This window comes from Lygodium microphyllum, chromosome 12, assembly GCF_053477565.2.
Source record: "Lygodium microphyllum isolate KBCC chromosome 12, Lygodium_microphyllum_v1.1.10, whole genome shotgun sequence".
Taxonomy (NCBI): Eukaryota; Viridiplantae; Streptophyta; class Polypodiopsida; order Schizaeales; family Lygodiaceae; genus Lygodium; species Lygodium microphyllum.
Window position 1 is genome coordinate 24213188 of NC_141146.1, and position 8311 is coordinate 24221498.

Sequence of the window (8311 nt, forward strand, 5' to 3'; positions counted from 1 at the left end):
TCCAAAGACTTGTATGTTCTTACCTACCTCATAAAAAAGTTCACATGTTATATCTTATCTATACTTTGTGTACATTGTATAGTGTATGGAAGAAGAAAAAAAAACCAGCAAGAAAAAATTTTGGCCTCCATCTCTCTTCTTGTGTCTTGAGTGAGCTTCCTCTTGTGTATATAGTGTGTGTTTGGCGCAGCAGCTCAAGCAAGTCCCCCACCATGCGATTCCTGACACGTGGTGCTTGTTTCAGCCCATATAGGCTGCGTTTTAGTTTACACGCCAACTACTCTTTTCTAGGAACTACAAAGCCCTCGGGCTGTTTCATGTAGATTTCCTCATCAATGTCACCATGCGAAAAAGTTGTTTCACATCCATTTGGTACAGCTCCAATACAACAGTGAGAGCAAAAAACACACATAGAGTGATCATCTTCACAACAAGTGAGAAGATCTCTTGGAAGTCAAGCCCTTCTTTCTATGCATACCCTTTGGCAACCAGTTTTGCCTTGTACTTGGGTTTTCCATCAACTGTCTTTACTTTGTAAACCCACTTGTTTGGAAGAGGTTTTCTTCCTTTGGGCAACGACACAAGATCCCAAGTATCATTAGCATACAGAGATTTAATCTCTTCCTGCATAGCTAGCTCCCACTTACTGCTGGATTTGCATGACTTGACCTCTTTATTTGTAAGAGGCCCACCCTCATCTGTAAGCATCACACAATGCAAAGAGGGGTCATACTTATGTGGCGGCCTTCTTAAGCGTGTAGACCTGCGTACCCAATGATCTACATTCTCAAGAATTGGGTCTACATCTGGAGGTATGTTATTTTCAGCATTTATTGGCTGTTGTAAGCCATTTTCAGCATGCTATTCATGTTGTACAGCACCTTCATTTTCATTACCAGCACCTGCATTTTCATAATCAACAAGTCTATCTTGTTGTCCATGACCTCCTTGTGATGTTATTTGATGTCCATCATTATCTTGCTCAAAAATAACCAGTCGATCAATAGTTCCAGCCAGTGGTACAGCATTATGAGGCTCATCAGGTGGCTGCAAATTTTGAAATTTGACCTTTTTCATATCTTCGTCAGAGGTTGAAGTGCTTTTCAGCAACTTTGCCTCATTAAACACAACTTTACGGCTACGAACAATTTTCTTGGACTAAGGTAACCACACTCTATAGCCAAATTCACCCTCATCACCATAGCCCATGAAAATGCCTTTGGTGGATTTCGGGTCAAGTTTACTTCTTAGCTCATCTCTAACATGCACAAAAGCATCACAACCAAATATCTGTAAATAGTCATATGAGGCCAATTTGCCAAACCAAACCTCCTCGGGGATACCATTTTTTTAGGACCTGTTTGGAGAGTGGTTGCAAATGTGAACCGCGGTTTTAAGTGCCTCTCCCCAAAATTCATAAGGGAGATTAACAATGGACAGTACACACCGCACTCTTTCACATAAAGTCCTATTATATCTTTCCGCCACCCCATTTGAAGAAGGGTTGTAAGGAGCTATAAGCTCCCTCTTGATTCCATGCAAGTCACAAAAGGACTTAAACTCGGTAGAGGTGAACTCACCCCCATTATCAGTTCTCAAGCATTTAAGCTTCCTACCTGTCTGAGTGGTCACAAATGCATGAAAAGTTTTAAAAATAGTAAACACTTCACTTTTCTTTTTCAACAGATAAACCCAAATCTTCCTGAAACAATCATTAATAAAAGAGAAAATATGTAGCACCACCCACCGATTTCACAGGCATACTATATACATCAAAATGCACTAAGTCCAAGACATTGGACTTACGCGAGACACCAGAGTAAAAGCAACTTTTCATTTGCTTTCCAAACTGACAATCATTACAAAAGTCAAGATTAGAGCCTTTTCCATCAACCCTCTTCAAAGAGGTAAGGACCAAATACCTCGCAACCAAACACTCTCAAGTAAGTATACGAAGGTGGCTTGCCCGACCACTCTTCTTGAGGGACTCTCCCCCCAAAAGACCTATTTGGTGACCAATTAATCAAGTATACAGCTGTCATAACAGCCTCTGCCCAAAATCCATGGGGTAAAGCAGCATGTGACAACATTGTACGGACCTTGTCTTGAATGTTCCTATTCATATGCTCTATAGCACCATTTTTGGGGGGATTATGAGAGGTAGTAAGCTCCCTTTTAATCCCTTTGTTGTCACAAAATTCTTGAAAGGCTTTGGACACATATTCTCCATCATTGTCAGAGCGAAGGCATTTGAATGTCTTGCTGGTCTGATTTTCAACAAGTGCCATGAATTTTTTAAATGTATCCAAGGCCTCCTCTTTCCTACGGATTGGATAAACCCAGATTTTGTGTGTGGCATCATCGACAAAGGTTATGAAATACTTCTTCCCCCCTAAAGATAATCCTGGCATTTAATATACATCTGAATGTACCAACTCTAAGGGTGAAGACTTTAGAGAAAGAGATTTTTCATGTGACGTTTAAGTATGTTTATCATAAATACAATTATCACAATATTCAAAATTAGCATACCTCAAAGAATGTAAAAAACCCAAACAAGAGAACACTTTCATTCCACATTGACTCATGTGTCCCAACCGGCTATGCCACAAAGAAACACTTGGCTGCTCAGTTATGGCGACTACATGGTCACGCACACTAGATACATGCAAAGGATACAATGTATCACTTTTAGCCCCCTTGGCAACAATGCGAGAACCCTTACAAATTTTCCATTTGCTATCCCCAAATGTGGTGTCATAGCCTTCATCATCTAGTTGCCCTCTGCTTATCAAGCTCTTCTTGAGCTGAGGTACATGTCTCACATTATGTAAAACAAACACAGAGCCATGCTGAAATTCCAGTTTCACACTACCAGTGCCTGCAATTTTACATGCATAGATATCCCCCAAGTGGACAACACCACGTACACAACCATTGTAGTCATAGAACCACTCATGATGTGGTGTGACATGAAAGGACGCACCTGAATCAAGCATCCAAGTGTGCATATAATCCTCAGAATCTACAATCAATGCATGTGCACTCAAAGAAGAAGCAAAAAGTACATCACCATCACTGCCATTATCATGAGTGACTACATTAACCTCTTCTATTTTCACATTGCTCTTTTTGGCAGGCTGGTTGTCCTTGTTTTCAACATTGTTGGCTTCAATGTTTTTGTTTTTGCCCTTCTTTTTCTTCAATTGAAAGCAATCCTGTTTGTAGTGCCCTTTTTTGCCACAATGATGGCACTCCACATTTTTTCCACGAGATTTGCTACGTGCTCTGTTTTCAGAAGTGCTCATGTTGAAATCTTCCTCTAGAGTGTAATGCATTAGAAGACTTGTTTGTTGAGTTATTCTGCCTATTGAGTTCTTCCATTAGCAAAGAACTCTCCACATCAAAGTATAATAGTTGAGCATTCGAATTACTCAAAGCTGTCCTGAAAGTATCCCAACTTTCAGGCAAAGTGCATAGCAAAAAAGTAGCTTTGAACTCTTCATCAATATGGAAATCCAAAGCAATCAACTGATTGAAAATTGAGTTAAACTCATTTAAATGTACAAACATGGTTGTATCTTCTTTCATGCGAAAGTCCATCAGTTTTTCAACCAATAAACCTTGTTGGCTGCACTTTTCTGAGAGTACAATTCTTCAAGCCTTTGCCACATTGCATATGCTGAATTCAGCTTCTCAATGTGAAAGAGCAAGTTGTCTGACAATGAGAGCCCAATGGTAGAGCAAGCAAGCTCGTCCAAGTCATCCTACTCGTCTTGTTCCATGTTTGCTGGTTTGATTCCCTTTGTTTTGATGGGCTTTACATATTTCTTCTGCACCAAGACATTGTAGCATTGTTTTTGCCAATTTGCAAAATTATGTTTACCCTCAAGCTTCTTAATGTGCAAAAGATTACTGTTGTCACTGTTTCCAACCATAATTTGCAATCCCAAATTGACTAACCAGACACCAAAGGCAAGCCCAAATATGACACAAGTAACCATGGTACACAAAAGTACCAGCTAGCAATGAAAATCCCAAGATTGCAGAAATTTCAGATCTGCAAATAGATTTTCAAAATTAAAAGGTGTCTTTTTTTGCACTCCTCAAGCAATTTCTAACACATTTAAAGACCAAGCCACCAGTTACATGTGAAATCCCCAAAATTTCACTGCAGTTTCTACTCCAAAGGCATTCCTGAGCACAATTTTAACAATTTTGATCAAAGGCCCAAAATTTTAGAGGATAATCCATTCAAATTGCATTAACACACATACCCAAGTACATATACTAGGCAATTCTTACACAAATTGATGAAATTCTGCAAAATCCCCAATTTTCTCGGGTCTGGTATGCACAAATTTTAGTGAAATTGAAAAATTTTCACTAAAATGTGAAAAGCCCAAAAATTTCCTGTGCAAATGTGCACCGATTTTGCAATTTCTAAGTCATATTGTCCAGTTATGCATTAAAGTCCCCAAATCTAGGAAAAGCCCCAATTTTTCAGGTCAGGCTTGCACACTGCATGTGTGCGCGAACACCCAGTTGTGGGAGGGGAACAAATTTGAAATATTTTTTTAAAAATATAGCATTGGCTGCCAAATTGTGACTCGTGGCCCATTTGGTCATAGGTGACTTGTCAAACAAGTCACTGCTTGTCCTGTTGGAGCGCTCGCTCAGCCTGTCTCATCCGCTGCATGGTCCTGGTCGGGTGTAGGTCCCGTTTGGCCTGCGTCGACCTATTGCCTGCAACAAGCATTGACAAAGCTGTTGCCCATCCCCTGCTCACTACACCTATTGGTCCATCTGCCTCTCCTGCACCTACTGAACATTGACTACTGCTGCCGACACCTCTCACTTGAGGTTGCCTAACTAACCTGTCCAGCTTCGAGAAGCGTGCATTCCTTGAGCTCTGATACCAATTTGACTGAGATTTTGTTGAGCTGAGAGTGAATGCGACGGATAACAGACATAGAGTAGAGAGCAGTAGAGAGGAGAGTGAGCACAACACACTTGATGTTCGGTACAAAGACTAGTGTACCACATTTTAGGTTTTGATAATATATATAAAGTACAAGAAGTGTAGGGGTGCGTTCACACCCAAACACGGTAAAAGGCACGGTGAGCCTTTATTCCCAACAACGTCATCATAGCACCTGATCAACCTGCGTTTTCAGCATCTGGTGTCATGCGACAGGCTGCTACCATCTCTGCCACCAGGCGATTGCTGGAGTACTTGCATTTTTGTTGCCCAACAGGCTGTATAAACACCTCTCCTGTTGTCACCGTAGTTCCCTAACACTCTGAAGATCAACGTTTGGTATTTCCCACACTCTTATTGGTGGTTGCTGCACTTGGGATCCATCTCTGGTGGATGTCACTCTTTGACACTACATTGCTTTGCCCTTGGGCATTCTATACACTCTTACATTCATTTACAGCATTCATTCACTTCATAGTTTCTTCTCTCTATATTTGTCTGTGTTTGAGTTTTGTGTTTTGCATTTTGCATTTAGGGTTTGAGTTTTACTTATCTCTGTCTGAGTCTTTGTGTTTCACTCTTGGTCATACATGTTGTGTTTCCTCAATGCAAACCCTAGCATATATTCACAATGGATGCTCCTGAGAGTCGTGTCTAGCATGAGCTTGCTTTGGATGTTCCTTAAACAAGATCTTTGGTTCTGGTTCTGTCCATTGGATCTATGATTCACTTTTCATTTGGCGCAACATACAACTACATGGTCTAGATTGGATCTTATCTACATCATGCATGATGATGCCTTAATGCCAAAGATCTTGGGCATGCAAGTCTTGCAATGCTACGCCTTGTCGAACCATTTGCCTCTACAATTTGAGATCCTTGCACAATCTATGGCTTTTTTTGCACAGTTTCTAGGCAAGCCCCCATTGCACTTCAATTCCTCCTATTTGAAGCACCTTGTTTTCAATGGTGATATGGGGTAATTGCTTCACCAATTTGTGTCTAATTTCTCGTCAAGAGGCGCTCACTCTTTTGAGCAATTGATTGGTAATGCACAAAGGGTTGCCCCACAATATGGCATCCATCATGAACCCCTTTGCAAACAACATCAAGAATTAGCCTTAGTGCATTCATTACTTCTTGAGTCCCCGAATGATACACTCTTGTCCTCACTAGCTACGAGATTAGTTGATCTTATCCAATAGTTCCAGTTGAGATCTTATAAATAGGCTAAACTAAAATCTTTGACTAATAATTTTTGCAAGATGCCTCCTGCTAATCTCAATTTTTTTCGTGGTCTGCACCCTTCCCCTACCCATGAGAATATGGTTAGCCTACAACTTCCTAATGGGCACGTGGTTACAAATCTACAATCCATTGTTCCCATGTATCACAACTATTTTTTGGAGCTTCTTGGCTCGTTTGAACACCCCTCGAAGCATATTTCTACGGCCCGTTCAACTTTTTATGCTTTGATCCTAGACTACATTTCATCTAACATACAGGTTGCACTGAAAAGTAACATTCATTAGGATGAGATCATGGATATTGCACTTACCCATGAATAAAAGCCTCGATTAGTATGGCCTCACTAATGAATTTGTTCAAATCTATGCCACTCATCTAGTGAAAGGCTGTGATGTCTCAACAAGTTTGGGAAACAAGAGTTATACTAGCATCATGGGAGAGAGTTATTAAATTGATCCCAAAAGTGCCATCTCCATCAAAGTTGAGACATTGGAGACCCGTCTCCTTAATGGGCTCTATGTATAAAATTTTCTCTTAAGTGCTAGCTAACTGCCTCCATAGGCTTCTCCCTACTATTGTGCACCCCAATCAATATGGATTCATCAAGGGTAGAAATATTTTGCATAACTTGTTGAATGTGTACATGGGAATCGACTATGCCAAGCACTCTAACCACGAGGTGGTATTAGTACAGTTGGATTTGGAAAAAGCTTTTGATTATTTGGATTGGTCCTTGCAGAATTGATGCATACTATGGGTTTTGGCCCGTGTACGTCTCAATTGATCTATAATATCAGTATTGATGCTTCTTCCCGAGTAATATTAAATAGTGGTGCTATTGACCCATTCCCCCTTATATGCTTGGTCCGACAAGGCTATCCATTGAGCCCCTTGTTTTTTGCCTTGGCAACACATTCAAAGCTCACCAAGTTATCCCATATGGTGATCACTGACCAATTGGTAGGTTTATCTCTTCCCTATGGATAGCATTTTGTTGTCCAATCACTAGCAAATGGCATGTTCATGATCTTGCATGCAAAGAAGGACAATCTTCATAAACATTGGATGTTTAGACATTGTTTGGGCATGCTTTTGGTCTCCATGTTAATGCTGCAAAATCATCCCTCATCAACTGCACTGAGTCTGGTATCTAGTCATTGCGATGGTTTGGGTGGGTGGTGGTTTTTTTTTTTTTTTTTTTTTTTTGGAGGGGGGGGGGGGGGGGGGGTTTGGGATTGATGTGTGTGCCTTGTGACAATGTTGTTAGACACCTAGGATATCCTTTGGGTGTGGATGTTTAGTTAAAATACTTGCTAGAATGGATCTTCCGAAAGATGGAGGCAAATTTTGATTCTTATAAAACACAAGCGTGGCCCCTTCATATACACCTCAAAATAGCTCAAGCCATCATGCAAACCACGATTACCTACTTACCACTTCTACCTTGGAACACCACTTCCGTGAATGATCTTACCAAACATATCCATTTTTTGTTGTGGAAAAATGACTCCTTGTGCATCTCTTGGATTTCTTGGAGCCACGTCTGTACCCAAAAGATCATGGGTGGTGGGGTGATTTTGGATGCACAGACCCATACAATGACTCTTCTTTGGTCGCTCTTTAGAGAAATGTGCATTGATCGTCATCCTTGGGTCTTTCTAGTCCACTCTTTTCTAAAAAACCGAGGTATTGTACATGGTAACACCAACATACACAGATCATGGTGACACACTCTTAATTCTAATGCCTCCTTTTCCACATCCTCCTCCATTTTGGTGAATCATTTGGTTTGTTCTTGGCAGCTCGTCCTTCAAAAGGTTCGATGTCATCTTGTAGAGAAGTGTCTCAAGGCAAACTCCTTTCAATTGGAATTTCTAGCGGCCTCGTAGCTGCTCTCTTGGGATAGGAAACAGGATGATAGGCCCAAGTTGAATTGTATGGCACTAAAGCCAATGCAATTTGGGGCATGCATAAATCCAAGGCTTGGTGGAAAATGACAATGATAGAAGGATGGCTGAACAAGACCAAGTTCAAATGCAAGGTCTTTCATTGGAGAGTGATCACATCATAGATTTATTTCCT